Raw genomic sequence first — 16,863 nt, 5'->3', positions numbered from 1 at the left:
CATGGATCCTGAGCAGCACTCTGAAGCACACTGAGCATTCAGAGTCCCAATTCCTTTAAATTCCACTTGACACCAGTGGAAGGTTGGTTTTCCTCCCACTTGAGCAGGGCTGGGAGCTGCAGGCAGCTTGGCCTTGTAAATAAAACTACACTCAATTTACTTAAAAATTAATTGTAAGTTGATGTCAAAGGACCTGAACGAGTCAGGATTATTTTCTGAATATGAATTTCAACAGATTGCAGCTGCATTTAGTGTGCAAAATGATTTCTGCTTCCTGGAGCCAAACCTGCACATGCTCCATTCAGAGAGAAACATAAATTTGTTATCCCTGTATTCCCTGCCCAAATTAAACATTTCCTTAAGAACTTCAGTTTGCCTTCACTTGCCTTATGGCACTCTGAAAGATTCATTAAAAGAGTGAATCAGGTTTTTGGTTAAAACCAGAAGCTGTTTGAGTGCACAAGAGGCTGGGGAGAGTGGTGAGACTGGGGTCACTTCCCTTATGGAGTCCTTACTCTGGACCAACCTGAAACCCCATTCTCAGTGAGCTCTGGCTTTCCCACAACTCCAAATATGTGGCTGAAATAACTTAGAGATCATTTCTAATTAGAACAGAACCAAGTGAGATCTCTTGTGATGCTTCAAGACAGGATGGGGACAAGGGACAAAAAATTACTGCAAAAATTAAAAGAAAAAAAGGGGGAAAACCCCACAGTAAATCCCACCAGACTCCTGCAGAAGCCCTGGTGTCTGACATGTAGATCCATGGGGAAAGGGGGAAGCTGGAGCTGCTGGGCAGCAGGATGAACAGGATGAGGATGCTCCCTGCAGCCCCTGGTTGTGGGAACTTTTCCCAGCAATCTATTTCTGCCTCTGGGCTTTCAGCACCCTTCACTACGAAAGGTGGCAGTGGGTGTTTCCCATTGGAAGCATTTGCCCAAAACCTCTTGTTGGGATCCCACTGTCTCAGTTTCACTACTCAAACTGGAAATGTTTTTATTCAATTTCTGCCTTAAACCTTTAAGTTTTATTGCTGACTGCTTTTGTAATAACTGTATGTTGCACCTATAAATGCATTTCAGCAGCAGATTATTTTGTGCAATAAAGGTACAAAGGGCTTTGGGAAGAACCTATTGCCCATTTCAAGCAGAAACACCCCATGCAGGAGAGATTTCCCCACTTCATAAATAATTTGGGATCAAAGATCCTGGCACTGGGTTAGGCAAGGGTGAGAATAAAACTGGCTTTAACTGAGATTCATGTTTCTATTAAAAAGTAATTGCAAAGAACAAATCCTGATTGTCTTAACTGATATTTATGTCCCTCAAGCAGCAGAATGGATCCTTTTATACACAGCTCTGAGAAAAGGATTAGCACTGCTTGTATCCCTTTTTCCATTGCTGCTCCTCCCCCTGTGCCCCCTATTCCCTTGTCTTGGATCTCCCAGAGCCCATACAAGTTACCTAGAATTCCCTTTCCTATCCTAGAAACTACTGTCACCTTCCAATTCGGGTAAGGAAGAGCTGGAAAATTATCCCAAGTAGGGAAAATTTCATTTCTTGTCTTGGTAACAAGTTTCAAAACCCCCAGCATGAGTGGTGATGAACAATTCCCATGCCTGTGGACCTGCCTGTTTGCACCATCTGCCAGTGGGAGTATTTGGAAAACTTTTTGGGGTGGAGGAAGGTTGTTCTGGAGGGAAATATTCCTCTAAGGATTAATTTTGTGCAAATCTCACTGTCAAACACTCCAGAAGTTGATGCCCTTGTTAGTGGTGTTCTAACCAAGGTCTCTCCTGCTCTAATGGCAAAGGAGAAGGTTCCTCAACAGCTGCCAAGGGGGCACCTTGAAGGTGCAGAGCAAAGTGGCAGAAATTAATCAAAATTATTAGTGAAAACTAATTATAAATGATGTCTCAGGGATTCAGGGTTTTTGCTTATATGTTTACCATTTCCTTCTGACTTCTTTTTTTTTCCCTAATATGAAAAAAAGATTATTGCAATCTGTTGATGGCATTAGCAGAGAGTGGGAGCAATAGTCCAATGTTTGCTTCTCCAGTTAAAATATTTCCAAGTGTTGCTCTTCCCTCTTTTTCAAGGATGACTACTCTTGCTGAGCATCTCTGTGGGTTGTTTTCTGATTTATTTTCTTTTAAGTGAATGTAAGATCTTGGATCAGAGAGAATTTCAGTGTACACATTTGCTTTGTGGCACTTTCTAATCTGTCCAGGCTAATTTGCAACTAAAACACTAAAAAATGTATTTCTAAAAGTACTTTTTAATGGAACCAAAAGAGATTCCAGAGGAAATATTCAGAGACAGACGACACTTCTGCATCACAAATGTGCTGTGTTTCTTCTTATTTCCTCCATTCTTTATTACACCTGCAAACAATTTGTTGTTGATAATTAATATTTATTCCATCTGCTTAATTGACAGAATTACCAGAGGGCGGTGAGATCGACTTCCCAGTATTAAATAATTTTTACCAATTTGTAGTGCTCAGCTTGCTGCTCTGCTGATTTCCCAGTTGTTCCAGCTCCTGCATCTCCAGGCAGACACAGGGAGAATCACGGAGGTTTGGAACCTGCAGCTCGGCAGCCAGAGCAGGCACAACGCCTTCTTTGGGAGGGCACCAAGCCTGTGACTGATTATCTGGCCATGGGAGCCTCCTGTTGCTGCTGGAACACCAGAGATTTCCACAATATACTGCTTGAGTACATCCCATGATGTTCAGCACTGTTAAAAAACCACAATTTTTGTCTAGTCAGGAGCTTTCCTGCTCAGCTCAACAGCACTGCTGTACACCCTTCATCACCTTCATGCACAGCAGTGTTTGCTGTGTGGACACATTGCATTAATATTTTCATGTTCAAACACAGCAAAAATTACATGGGCAGTCTGAGTTTTGCTGTGCAAGAGCTCAGAGATCCCCTCCCGAAAAAATTTACAAAAAAATTAATTTCTGTTCTAGAACCCAGACCAAATATTTAGCACGTGGAACAGAACAAAAAAAATCCTGCTTGAGGAATTTAGTTTATTTTTTTCAATTAATTGAATCTGTAAAGGCTCTTTTCTTTCTTGTAGTACAAGAATAGTTACTCCTAAAAGGACCTCCAGTGATGATTTTACTGCACAGGTGGTTCTGGTGTGCAAAGAGCTGCATTAGCACCACAGATGTTCAGGAACTGCAGCACTCAGTAACAGCCTCAAAAATTTGCTGTCTGAACCCAGCACTGCCCTTACACACCAAAGCACCCCCCACACTTCAGCCCACACCCCAATTAATGGTTTTTCTCTTTTTTAATGTTCTTTCTCATTTTTACCTCCCCTAGGTTGTGCGGTGCCAAAGCACACCCGGCTGGGTGCACATGAGGCTGAAACCCTCCCATCTCCTGGCTGAGCCTTTTTGGCTCCCCTTTTCCCATCCCTCTCATTCCCCTTTCCTCCTCCCTTGTTTTGCAGAACAAGAGGAACTTCCCTTGCCCAGGAGGACAATGGGAACCCATCACTGCAGGGCTAGGATGTCACCCAAGGAGCTGCCCTGGGGATACCTAGCCCTATTTGGGAATTTCACTGTATTTCAATACAGGAGGTAAATGATGGACAAAGCCCAAGAAACAGTATTGAATTCCTGTAACCAGGTTTAAAAGGCTGTGAAACCTGGTGGAACGTTTTTTCCTTTTTCTTTCTTTCTTTAAGTTTTTGGTTTCCATAAAGCACTTGGGATGTAAAGTTTGGGATAACTGATTTAACCATGCACCTTTTCTCACCTATCAGCCCAGTTATTCCTGTCCTCCTGTGTCCAGGTATCTCAGTCCCTGCTGGGTACCACATATTAGTTAACATTAAATCATGTATTTCTGTTTATGTGATACTAATCCTGGCTTGGTGCATACCCTATGTTCTTAATTCTTTGCAACTGATAACATTTTATGTACATATATTTCTTTTTAATACTCTATTACAAAACAAATTTAAAAAGGGTGTTAGTGATATAGCAGAAAATAACATAAATATCAATGACATCATTATATTTGATGTTTTTGCTTTACTTTTCATACACTTGTAATAACTACCATTTTAATGTCCTGTTATTTTCATTACCAACTATCAGATCAGATGTGATTTTGAAAAAACAGTATAATTTTCCAAAGTAATTTGTTTGGGGTAATAGTAGGAAATAATACACTTAATGATTTTGCATATTTTACTTTCACATCTCTTCTTAAACAGGAGTTACCTCAAGCTCAATCCTTGAGTAGCTCTCAGTAGCCCTGGGCTGCTGCTGGTTTAGGAGCTTTTGTCTCCTGTGGGGGTGCTGGAATAGTATCATAAGTTTCTTAGTTGTAGGTTTGATGTGATTTGGACTTTAACCCTAGCCAGGTAAAGCTACTGTCTTGGAATGTGCTTATCAGAGGTTGATAAGAGTTGCCAAGACAACTCTAATCCTCTGCCCTGGGTTTCGATCGTCCTATTGTGTTTTCCCCCATCCCATTGTACTTCTCCCCCACATGTCCACCATCCCCCAGGCCCCAAAACCTTCAGGAGAGGTGTCTGACAGGGATTGGTGGGTCTCACAGGACCACATCCCAAATTCACCTGATTTGTTACTGTTGTGTATTGCATTTTGACCTTACCCACCTGGTTTTGTGTGATTGGTCTCTGTAACTGGTGTCCACCCCTGAGATTTGGGGGAACAAAAACCCCCTGTAACCGAGGCCCGGGGTCACTCCCCAGAGGCACAGGCCTGGAACCAGGGACTTCCCCCTGAGTTACCCGAATAAAACCTTTTCTTCCTGAGCCTGGAGTGTCCCCTCTTTCTAACCACGGCCGAGACAGCTAAGGCAAAGGGGCTGCGGAGCCAAAGACCCACGCGAAGGTACTGTTGGGGCGTATCAGAGCTAGCAGGGTGGTCCAGCCGGACGCTGAGCTGACCTGAGAGACAGATACGCGAAGCAACAGATTGGCGCGCCAACTGTGGGGCCTGCAGACGCCTTTTGACCCGCTGTGCCGTGGGAGCTGACACGGAGGCCTGAGGAAGACTCGGACCCTGTGACCCAGAGACCTTCTGAGAGGACGTCGCCTTGTCGTGTCCCGAGGTCTTCAGCATTTCACGGAGCCACTGGGGTTGCTAAAAAAGCACCCCTGGTGGGAGAAGGGAACAGCTCCTGCCCAGAGGAGTCCCTTCCGGCGTGTGGTTGCCCCAGCAACGTCTCCAGTGTCCCGAGGGCTTGGTGAGTATATTTCCTCTAAGGGAGGGAAGGATACCCACCACAGAGGCTTGGGAAGCCTCAGGGAACCCTAGGAGGGACGGGACAGGGGGGGACCGGGGGTCCACCCGAAGGAAGCCCTTACCCCTAGGAAAGGACGCCCACAGGGATTTGGGGGGTGGTTTTGCTGGGAAGGGGTGGTGGAAAAGGATAACAGCTAGTCGGAATGGGAAACGGACTAAACACCACCCAGAAAGAGGTTTTTAAAAGTTTAATTGGAGTTTTAATTGTTGCCAAAATTAAATACTCAAAAAAGGAACTGAAAAAGTTTATTAGGTATTTGTTTTTGCATTTTCCGAATGTTAATTCGGACCAAGTGAACAGCATTTGGTTCTGGGAAAATGCTTCTAAAAAGTTGGAAAAATTAGGGAAGTCAGGAGACGTCCTGGCTGCAAAATTCGCATTCTGGCCGTGGCAAATAAAAGCTGCCTTAGAAGAGATCACAGGAATGCAAGATAACAAAGTTGCATTCTCTCAGAGCGTTCTCTCAGTCCCTTCCCCCCATCCTCCTCCCCCTGCCTCTCCCAAGTCCCCCCAGCCCCCCCGGTCCCATCCCCCTGCCTCCCCGAAATCTCCCAAACCCCCCAGGTCTCCCCTTCTCCCCTCCCCGAAATCACCCAAGCCCCCCAAGTCTCCTAAAACCCCCAAAACCCCCCCAGGTATTTTAAAAAATGCTCCGGCCCCCCGGGGATCCCCCTCTCCGAGCATTTTGAGAATTCCTGGGTCCCCCGCGCCCCGCAGCCACGGCCGGGCTGTTCGGGGCTCCCGGGGCAGTCTGGCTGGCCAGAACGCCCAAACCCCCCCCACTACCCCCCCGATTTCCCCAGCCAACAAACCCAGAGTCCGTTTCTCATTCGCCGAGGAAAACCGCCAGTCCCCAAATACCCCGGGTGGGTCCGGCAGCGAAAACGGCTGTGAGAAACCCCCGAAGGGAGACCCGGAGACCCCCCCCTCCCCAGAGAACAAAGGAAAAGGCCTCCATAATGGCGACAGCCACGAGGTGCAGCCTCTTGGTGCCCTTCCCCCTTCTTGTTCCCAGAATCCCTTTCAGCCCCCTCCTACTGGCCCCTCCCTGTACCCGCCCCCTTTTCCCTCACAAGGCCTTCCCCCGCCCCTTCTCCCGCCCCTTCCCCCGCCCCTCCCCACGCCCCTTCCCCCGCCCCTTCCCCCGCCCCTTCCCACGCCCCCGCAGAGCCAGGGGTGGGGTTTACCCCACTCCTACTGTGAGGGCACCGCCCCAACTCCGCCCAGAACCTTCCCCCTGCCCGCCCCGCCCCCGGAGTGGGCGGTTCCTTCCTCCGGGAAGACTCCTTATCCACCCCACCCCCTTTTTCCTCAGCCTGCTTTTCCGGAACCGATTTATCCCGAGCCTTGTGGTCCCGAAAAAGCCCTGCACCCCCCACCTCCCCCACCCCTGCCCCTGGGACCGGGAAGGGATCATGGCGCGACCTCAACAGCGTGGGGCTCGCCGCTGCCCCCGGGGCTGTCGGCTGCCCCTCCCCCGCCGGCACTGCCGGCCCCCCCTCCCCCGTCGGGGCTGCCGACTGCCCCTCCCCTGCCCGGGCTGCCGGCGCCCTTCCCGGAAACGCAGCCGCCCGCTCCCCTCCCCCCACCGAATGCCGGCGCTGCAGCCGCTTTTGCCGGGTTCCCGGGACAGTGGCTGAAAAGACCGGACTCCGTGGCCCCCCCTCCCTTTCTCCCCCCGCCGCAGCAGCACCCCACAGCGCCGTGGAGCCCCTTCCCTCCCCCCCACGGCGTGAGCGAGGCGCCGCCCCTGCCCCAGCCCGCGTTCCTGCCGCCCCCCCACGGCGCGAGCGAGGCGCCGCCCCTGCCCCAGCCCGCCCCCCCGCAGCCACCTCCCACAGGGGGAGCCCCACCGGCACCGCCCCCGCCCTACCCCCCACTCGGGAACACGGTGTCCCCGACTGCACCTTTTTCGGGAAATGCCTTTCCAAGCTTTCAACGGCCACAGCCGCCCGTGCCACAGGCAGGCTGGGAGCAACCCCCAGCTTACAACTGGGAACATGAGGCAGCGGCTGGGGTCCGGGAGGGAGAGAAGCAGGAGCTCGGGGATGCCATTGCAGATGGGGTACCCACAGTTACTCCGGTGACATACCGAAGGAGCAGGGGGCAGGGAACCACAGTAGCCACCTGGAAAGCGTTGTCACAGACGCTTGTTAAAGACCTCATGAAGGCATTAAAGGAGTATGGCAGACATAGTCCTTATTTCGAAGGCTTGTTGTTTACTTCTTTTGGTGGAATCACAGTTGTACCTTTTGATTTGAAGCAGATTTTCAAGTGCCTCTCAAGCAAAATGGAATTTGAGCTATGGGAGGTCACTTGGAGAAAACTGCTGAAAGCTGCATTGCCAGGTTTGCTAGAGGACCCAACCACAGCAACTGATAATGCAGGCAATCCTATTACCCTAAACCACCTGTTAGGGGAAGGGGATTGGAAAGCAGCCGCAGACCAGGCTACCAACATTCCCCAAAATGTCCTTGAGTTTGTAGCTAATCAAGCATGCAAAGCCTTTCTGAAAATGCGGCCCGATGGCCCCTCACAATATTACTTAGACATTTTTCAGGAACCACAAGAACCCTATGTCAAATTTGTGGAGCGACTTGCTTCAGCTGTGGAACAGCAATTTAATGGAGAGGAGGCACAGAAACAAGTGATTCAGCAGTTGGCTTTCTCTCATGCGAACGAGGAGTGCACTGCTGCAATAAATCTGATACCCAGAGAACCAGGCTCGACACCTCCTCTCAAAGAGATGCTACAAGCCGTCAGTGCCGTCGTCCCACGCTGCAGGAAACCAGCCCTTAGAGAGGGGAAAACGCGCCATAAAATCACCGCTGCGGCTGTGGAAACACCTAAAACACCAGAGCCACACAAAAAGAACGCTCCTGCACGTGCTAACAGCCAGTGTTTTCTGTGTGGAAAAAGCGGTCACTGGATCAATCAGTGTCCATTGAAGGGACAATTTGACAATTTCTTAAAACAGGAAAGGGAACATGAGGGGAGGGAGAACAAAAAAAACACCAGGGTGTCAAAAAACTGATTCGAGAGCGCGGAACTGCCCAGCGTGACGATCCCAATCGGGCAGCCCAAACAACCCAAAAAGAAAAAAGGTTACCTAAATCAGATTTGTCTCTCTCTTCACAGGACCTGACAAAACAAGGGAAACCGAGGCACATAGTATTGCCTGAGCCATCAGGATCCTTGACAACAGCGGATAGGTATGAGCCATTTAAGCTCCAGTTGGCTGAGCCTCTTCACCTGCGGGACAGTCAGTGGCAAACAGCCATGGTCTCAAAGGAACCCGGCACGTGGCACATGGTGGAGACAAAATTTGTGGTCATTGGGGACTGTAAGTTCACCCCCTCAGACATACAGATCGCCCCTGGGACAATCACAACTGACCCAGAGCGATTTGTTGTGTGGCTCCGCAGTGAAAACCCACCCACCTTCCTACCAAAAGGGCAAATTATTGCCCAGGCCATCCCTGCAGTGCAAGGACTTGCAGTAAAAGCAAGTCCAGAGGAAAGTGCCACAGAGAGTGGCAAAGGAGAAAGCGACAAAGACACCACTGTCGCTGTGGTAAAAAAGATAGGCTCAAACAGGCCAAAAGATTTCTGTAAGCTTTCTATGAGTGGGGAATCCAAACTCCTTAAAGGAGCTTGGGACACAGCTGCTGATGTGACGGTCGTCCCAGAAAGGATGTGGCCATCACATTGGGAACTGCAGGACATTGCCAAACATGTAAATGGTATTGGAGGCTTGCAACTAGCCAAGCAGTCAAAAAAGGCAGTGACAATTGAAGGGCCAAACGGGCAAATAGCCACGCTACGCCCATTTGTTTTAGATTTTGATGAACCTCTGTGGGGAAGAGATTTGATGTCCCAATGGGGAGTCACGATTAACATTCCTGACCCTCCAAAGGTTTTTCAGGCAGTGGTCACTGAGGAGCGCCCTATACAGAAACTGAATTGGCTGTCAGATCAACCAATCTGGATAGAGCAGTGGCCACTTTCTAAACAGAAGTTAAAGGCGCTCAATGAGCTTGTGGAAGAACAGCTGAAAAAGGGCCACATTGAAGAGACCACTTCACCGTGGAACTCTCCAGTGTTTGTCATTCAGAAAGCAGATAAGACCAGGTGGAGGCTCCTCCATGACCTCCGCAAAATTAATGAGGTAATTGAGGACATGGGATCCCTACAACCAGGGATGCCTGCCCCAAGCATGCTCCCCGAAAACTGGAGTTTGACTGTAATTGACATAAAGGACTGTTTCTTTCACATTCCCCTCCATCCTGATGATGCCCCAAGGTTTGCATTCTCAGTGCCCACCTTGAACCGAGAAGCTCCACGAAAGAGGTATCAGTGGAGAGTCCTTCCGCAGGGTCTAAAAGTTTCGCCAGTGATCTGTCAAAGGTATGTTGCTTCCCTGCTTGCACCTGTGCGTGCAGCGGTGCCCCAAGTGATAATCCAACATTACTTCGATGACGTGTTGATCTCTGCACCAACAGATGACCTGTTGGCACATGCCCTTGACCTCACCGTGGCTGCACTAGTTGGTGCAGGTTTTGAACTACAGGAATCCAAAATTCAAAAGATGCCACCCTGGAAATACCTAGGGCTGGAAATTGGGAAGAGGACTATTGTTCCTCAAAAATTGGGAATCAAAACCCAAATTCAGACCCTTGCAGATGTCCATCAGCTGTGTGGAGCTCTGAATTGGGTGAGACCTTGGCTAGGCCTTTCTACCGAAGACCTGGCCCCCCTTTTCAATTTGTTAAAAGGGGGAGCTGAACTGAGTTCACCCAGGGCCCTCACCCCAGAGGCAAAAATTGCACTGGATAACATTCAACATGCATTGTCCACCAGACAGGCCAACAGATGCAAACCTGACCTGCCTTTTCGTTTCATCATCTTAGGAAAGCTGCCACATCTCCATGGGATGATTTTTCAGTGGAACAACAAAACCCTCAAAAAATCAAGGGAGGTCCAAAGCAAAGAAGATCCTCTCTCTATTATAGAGTGGGTCTTTCTGAGCCACCACAGGACCAAAAGAATGACAAAGCCACAAGAATTGATGGCTGACCTGATTAGGAAAGCCAGAACGCGCCTTAGGGAACTGGCTGGTTGTGACTTTGAGTGCATTCACATGCCAATCAAATTGAAATCTGGTCAAATTACAAAAGCTATGCTAGAGCATCTGCTTCAAGAGAACGAAGCGCTGCAGTTTGCCCTAGATAACTACCCTGGTCAAATTTCTATTCATCGGCCTGCCCACAAAATTTTCAATTCGGATGCCCAATTTCGATTGGAATTAAAAAGTGTCCAAAGCAAGGAGCCTCTTAAGGCTCTAACCGTCTTCACTGACGCGTCCGGAAAGTCCCACAAATCAGTTATGACTTGGCGGGACCCCCTCACCCAGAGGTGGGAATCAGAGGTGATTGAGGTGGAAGGATCACCTCAGGTTGCCGAGCTGGCCGCAGTCGTTAGGGCATTTGAGACGTTCCCTGGACCCCTCAATTTGGTAACAGATTCAAGTTATGTTGCAGGGATAGTTTCTAGAGCAGAACATTCTGTGCTGCAGGAGGTTTCCAATGTCACTCTATTTAAGTTGCTTTCCAAGCTGGTCAAACTGATTTCCCACAGAAAGCAACCCTTTTATGTGATGCACACCAGGTCGCATACAGAGCTCCCAGGTTTCATAGCAGAGGGAAACAGGAGAGCCGATGCTCTCGCTGCCCCTGTGGAGGTAGCCCCTCTGCCAAACCGTTTTGAGCAAGCCAGAATCAGTCATCAGCTTCACCATCAAAACGCGCCAGGTCTGGTCAGGCAGTTTAACTTAACCCGTGACCAGGCCAAAGCGATTGTGACTGGCTGTCCGCAATGTCACAGGTATGCCATCCCATCCATGCCCACAGGCGTGAATCCCCGTGGTTTGTCCAGTTGTGAAGTGTGGCAGACAGACGTCACGCACTTTGCCCCCTTTGGGAGGCAGAAATACGTGCACGTCTCTGTGGACACATTCTCAGGAGCGGTTTTTGCTTCTGCCCACACAGGGGAGAAGGCTGGGGATGCTATCAAGCATCTCATCCAGGCTTTCTCTGTCCTGGGCATCCCAAAGTCTCTAAAAACAGACAATGGTCCAGCATACAGGTCCAAAGAATTCTGCAGTTTTCTGCAACAATGGGGGGTGGAACACAAAACTGGGATCCCCCACTCTCCGACAGGCCAGGCGATTGTAGAAAGGACTCACCAGAACCTCAAAAGAGTCCTCAGCCAGCAGCAACCGATTCTCAAGATTGAGCCACCGTCTGTAAGATTAGCCCGTGCCTTGTTCACGTTAAATTTTCTTAACTGTTCCTTTGAAACCATGAACCCGCCGGTGACAAGGCATTTCCGTGGGAGCTCACAGTTGGAGCCCCGGGAAAGGCCAAAGGTCCTTGTCAAGGATCCAGAGACCTTGAGAATACAGGGTCCCCATGATTTAGTAACCTGGGGACGTGGATACGCCTGTGTCTCCACTCCCACCGGTTTGCGGTGGATCCCCTCCAGAAATGTGAGACCCTATGTTCCAAAGGCTTCGGAAATGAAAGTACCCCAGGTCACTGTGGCCTCCTGGAGAAGGAGGAAAAAGGAGGAGGAGGATGCGGGCCCAGAGGCAAGTCCTCCCAGCCCAATTACTCTTCCCTCCTGGGTTTTCTGTCATGAAGTGGAAGCAGAAGAGCTGTTTCCCCCAGAGGAGTGTTTTCGATGGTTGTTTAACTGACCCCTTTCTTCTAAGTTACAGAACCGCAGTCCAGATGATCAGCATGGAGGTCCGCAGCACAGCAGTTTGTGCCCTTGCAGTGCTGCTCAGCTTCCTGTCGATAGCCACCCCCTGGATTGTTCCACAGCCCAAAACCAATGTATGGAAAACGCTCGCAAAGAGTCTAGGACAAGATCACATCTGCCTAGCCTCAGCAGCAGCCCAAGATCCCATGTCATCCTGCCTGGTAGGAATCCCTGTGAAAGAGAAGGAGTTTCCATTCTCACTCCTCCAGATACAACAAAAATACAACCGAAAACCTGTTGAAGCTAACCACTTTACAGAAATTGGTGATGCCCCTTCTGCCTTTGTTATAAATCCCCTTGCTTTTTGGAAAGAGTGGTTGCAGACACTCCCGCGTGCCCCCCAAGAGCCCCAAGAATTAGACCTTCTTGGGTCCTCAAAAGCTCCTTTTTGTGTTCACTTTCGTTACACCCCCCAAGACGAACACACCAGGTCATTTTATCATTTGTTGCAAATTAAGGATTCTTATATAGCAAAAAACTGGTGCACAAAAATTGCACATGTTACCACTCCTTCCACTGATGCTCACAGTCCCTTTCCCCGTTCCCTACCCAAAGGTCTTTTCCTCATTTGTGGTGACAGAGCTTTTACAGGCATTCCTGCTCGGCTGATCGGAGGCCCATGCACCTTAGGCAAGCTGAGCCTGTTTACTCCAAACATGACTCAAATCCTCAATTGGCACAGAAAAAATTCCTCTCTCCATGTACCAATCCAGAAAAGAGACCTAACAAGTCTCGACCCAGATTGTAATTCGGAAATCATCCACTGGTCCAGGGCAAAGGCCACAGCCCTGACAGTTTTTTTACCCTGGGTCTCGATAGCAAAATCCATGGGAGAATTAGGCCGTTTGGAATGTTGGGTGGCCAAACAGGCAAATTTAACAACTCAAGCTATAAGTGACCTCCTATCAGACGAACAGATTACCAGGCAGGCAACCCTTCAGAACCGCGCCGCGATTGATTATTTACTTCTACTGAACCAACATTCATGTGAGGAGTTTGAAGGACTGTGTTGCTTCAACCTGTCATCTAAGGCTGAAAGCGTCAAAAAATCAATCCAGCAGCTGCGAGGAATGGTCGAGTCCATCAAACAAGAAACAGGGGACTGGTTTGATAACCTCTTCAAAGGTGTTGGACTCTCTAACATCGCCAGCTCGTGGATCAAAACCGGACTGTTGTTTCTGTTCATCATCTTAATTGTAGCCATTGCTTCTGGTTTGGTCAAAAGCCTGATCATGAATGCAATTTTCCCCACTACTGCCCCTTCAGTGCATTCAGTGACACCTGCCATCGAATTCCCACCGGACTCTGACTCCAGCAGCGAGTGTGAATCAGATTTATACACTCCAGACCAGTGACACAAATAAAAGAAAAAGGGGGAGGTGTGGGGGTGCTGGAATAGTATCATAAGTTTCTTAGTTGTAGGTTTGATGTGATTTGGACTTTAACCCTAGCCAGGTAAAGCTACTGTCTTGGAATGTGCTTATCAGAGGTTGATAAGAGTTGCCAAGACAACTCTAATCCTCTGCCCTGGGTTTCGATCGTCCTATTGTGTTTTCCCCCATCCCATTGTACTTCTCCCCCACATGTCCACCATCCCCCAGGCCCCAAAACCTTCAGGAGAGGTGTCTGACAGGGATTGGTGGGTCTCACAGGACCACATCCCAAATTCACCTGATTTGTTACTGTTGTGTATTGCATTTTGACCTTACCCACCTGGTTTTGTGTGATTGGTCTCTGTAACTGGTGTCCACCCCTGAGATTTGGGGGAACAAAAACCCCCTGTAACCGAGGCCCGGGGTCACTCCCCAGAGGCACAGGCCTGGAACCAGGGACTTCCCCCTGAGTTACCCGAATAAAACCTTTTCTTCCTGAGCCTGGAGTGTCCCCTCTTTCTAACCACGGCCGAGACAGCTAAGGCAAAGGGGCTGCGGAGCCAAAGACCCACGCGAAGGTACTGTTGGGGCGTATCAGAGCTAGCAGGGTGGTCCAGCCGGACGCTGAGCTGACCTGAGAGACAGATACGCGAAGCAACAGTCTCCAGACTGAATTTCTTCATCTTTTATAGTTGACAGAAAGTTTCTTTTCCTGCCAGGAAAATTCAGTGTAAATCCAGCGATTTGTGGTGACAACCAGAGTTTATACAAGGGTGGGATGAGACCTTTGAGTCTGTCTGGATGTTTGTGAATTATCCCTGTTCATGGGCACTCATTGATGTACCATGGGCATCTTAGGACACGCAATGAAAGTAAGATGTGATACATTTAAAACAGATAAAAAGCAAAAAATATGTCCAGTGTTTGATTGGGCTGTACAGCCCACTGTGAGATGTGAGAGCCAAGCAAAGAGCTTGTAGTGGGATGAGCAGCCCCTGGAACAGGAGTGGTGTCCCAGCAGCACAGCTCTGTGCTGGCAGCCTCCAAAATGATTTCATTTCTGTGTTTCAACTTAAAACCTCTGAGGACTGATGATGAGCACGCCTAATCTCTGGGCTTCCCAATTTCTGCAGCTGGTCACTGCTGGGGATGGGAGGTGGCTGGTGCCTCTGCTTGGGTGATATGCTGTGATGTCATTCAGGGTGTGGTGCAGGCTTGTGATGTCACCTCTTTCTTTTTGGCTTTCACAGCAGTGAGGGAATATTGTGCTGATTTTGTGCCCTCATTGCAACAACCCTGGTATAAATTCTTCACAAAGGAAACAGTTCAGCGTTGGGAATTCTGTCCATGTCAAGCTTCTGCAAGCTTGGAATCCTTCTGTACAATCCCGCTTTTCACTAGAGTGGGCAGATCTCTGTAGGTGATGCAACACAAACTAAACACAGCACCTTATAAACACAAAATCTTGCCCTGCTCAGCCCAAACTTCTCCCAAATGCAGCCGAGAGAGGATGCAACATACTCCCTCATTGCCCTCAGAGCAGCACTTCAAACCAACCTCACGCTCTGCCATTTTCCCTTCTCATTCCAGTGTTTGTTATGGGAACGAGGTATCATAATTTTAATGCCTGGTATAGCCTGTGAAAGACCATAAACATTTAATAGACCCATAAACATTGACTTTAACCTTTTGACTGTGCTGTAGCTGGACTGGCCCTGCTGCCTGGCATCCCCCAGGTCACCACTGTGGACATGAGGGATCAAACAGCATCAATCCCAAAAAGGTCAGAGCAGCCCGGTTTATTAGCCTCTCCCTTGGAATATATGAGGCGTTGCAATTCCCACAGTGCATTTTCCTGGCTTAGGTTGGGGCAAGAGAAAGAAATGGCACAGAATAAATCCCTTGGGAATACAGTTGTGGTGATGGGGATTGAAACAGGCACCACTGAACTCATCCCTTTTACCTCTCCTGTGCCCACATGAATTAGCAACAACACAGGATAAGAGGTGGATGTGTTTTTTGTAGGAAATAAGGAAAAAAAAACAAACAAAAAACCAAGTCTTTTCTGCTAAAAGAATTGTTTGGTATTCTTTCATTTGACGTGTTTTATATTGGACAAACCAGCAAAAACGTATTTTATAGTCAAGGATGAAGAATGTTACAGAGCAGGAAATGTTCACAGTGAGTTTGACACTTGGAGATCATCTAAACTGCTGTGCAGCACAGGAAGTGGGCATAAAGCTGGGCAGAGTTTAGTTTTTAACCTGGATTTAGGATGGAGGTCCTGTAAGGGGTACTCTCTCTCACTGGACTGGGTTGGAATTGCTCCAGCACTGTTTCTGTCCAAGGAGTGGCATTCAGAGAGATTCCACAGGGCTTGTTCCCAGGAAGTAAAAGTCCTGCACAGAGGGTTGAGAGCCAACATGGATGTGAGATGTGTAGGCTGCTGTGCCCTAAACACCCAACCCCATGGAGTCAGAGGCAGGGGAGCAGATAACAGGGAGGGGAATCCAGGACCTTTCCCAGCATCTGTTGTGCTCATCTGCATCCCATCCTGGGATGGCTGGGAAGGGGCCACGATTTTCCCAGGTCCAGCTGAGACAGCTCCAAGTGATGCTTTACCACAAAAGTTCTCCACCACAGAGAACTGTGAACTCAAAAAAAAAAAAATCAGTTTGTCATTTTCTCGTGCACCATCCTGAAAAATCTTTGAACTTGGGCTTTGTACTTGAAATCTAATCCTGTTATAAACATCTTACTATGCAACTGCATATTTTTCTGAGCAAACCACTGCCAGCCACATTACCATGTATTCATTTCTGCAAAGATCTTGTTACAAAGGCAGATTTTTCCGAGGCTCTACTACAGCTTTACTATACTATGAAGAACATACAAGAGTAAACCCCACACCATTGCATTTTCCATTAAAAACTCCTCATGGCTGAATAACTGGGAGTGTGTTGCATCCTCTCTCTGCTGCATTTGGGAGAAGTTTGGGCTGAGCAGGGCAAGATTTTGTGTTTATAGGGTGCTGTGTTTGGTTTGTGCTGCATCACCTACAGAGATCTGCCCACTCTAGTGAAAAGCAGGATTGTACAGAAGGATTCCAAGCTTGCAGAAGCTTGACATGGACAGAATTCCCAACGCTGAACTGTTTCCTTTATGAAGAATTTATATCCAAGATAATAGTTTTAAATCAATAGTCTGAACGTATGCAGAGCTATAATCTTTGTAGATTTGATAATCCCCCGTGACATTTACAGGACAGTTTCTGCAAACTCAGAATTCCAGAGCTGAATTAGCATTTCTGAGGTGTAGGAGATCCCCTGTGTCCGTGTGATGTGTGTGGAGCAGCAAAGAATCATAAACTCAC

This window comes from Zosterops lateralis (assembly GCF_965231275.1).
Source record: "Zosterops lateralis genome assembly, chromosome: W".
NCBI classification, from domain to species: Eukaryota; Metazoa; Chordata; class Aves; order Passeriformes; family Zosteropidae; genus Zosterops; species Zosterops lateralis.
Note: the sequence above shows the minus strand (reverse complement) of the source record.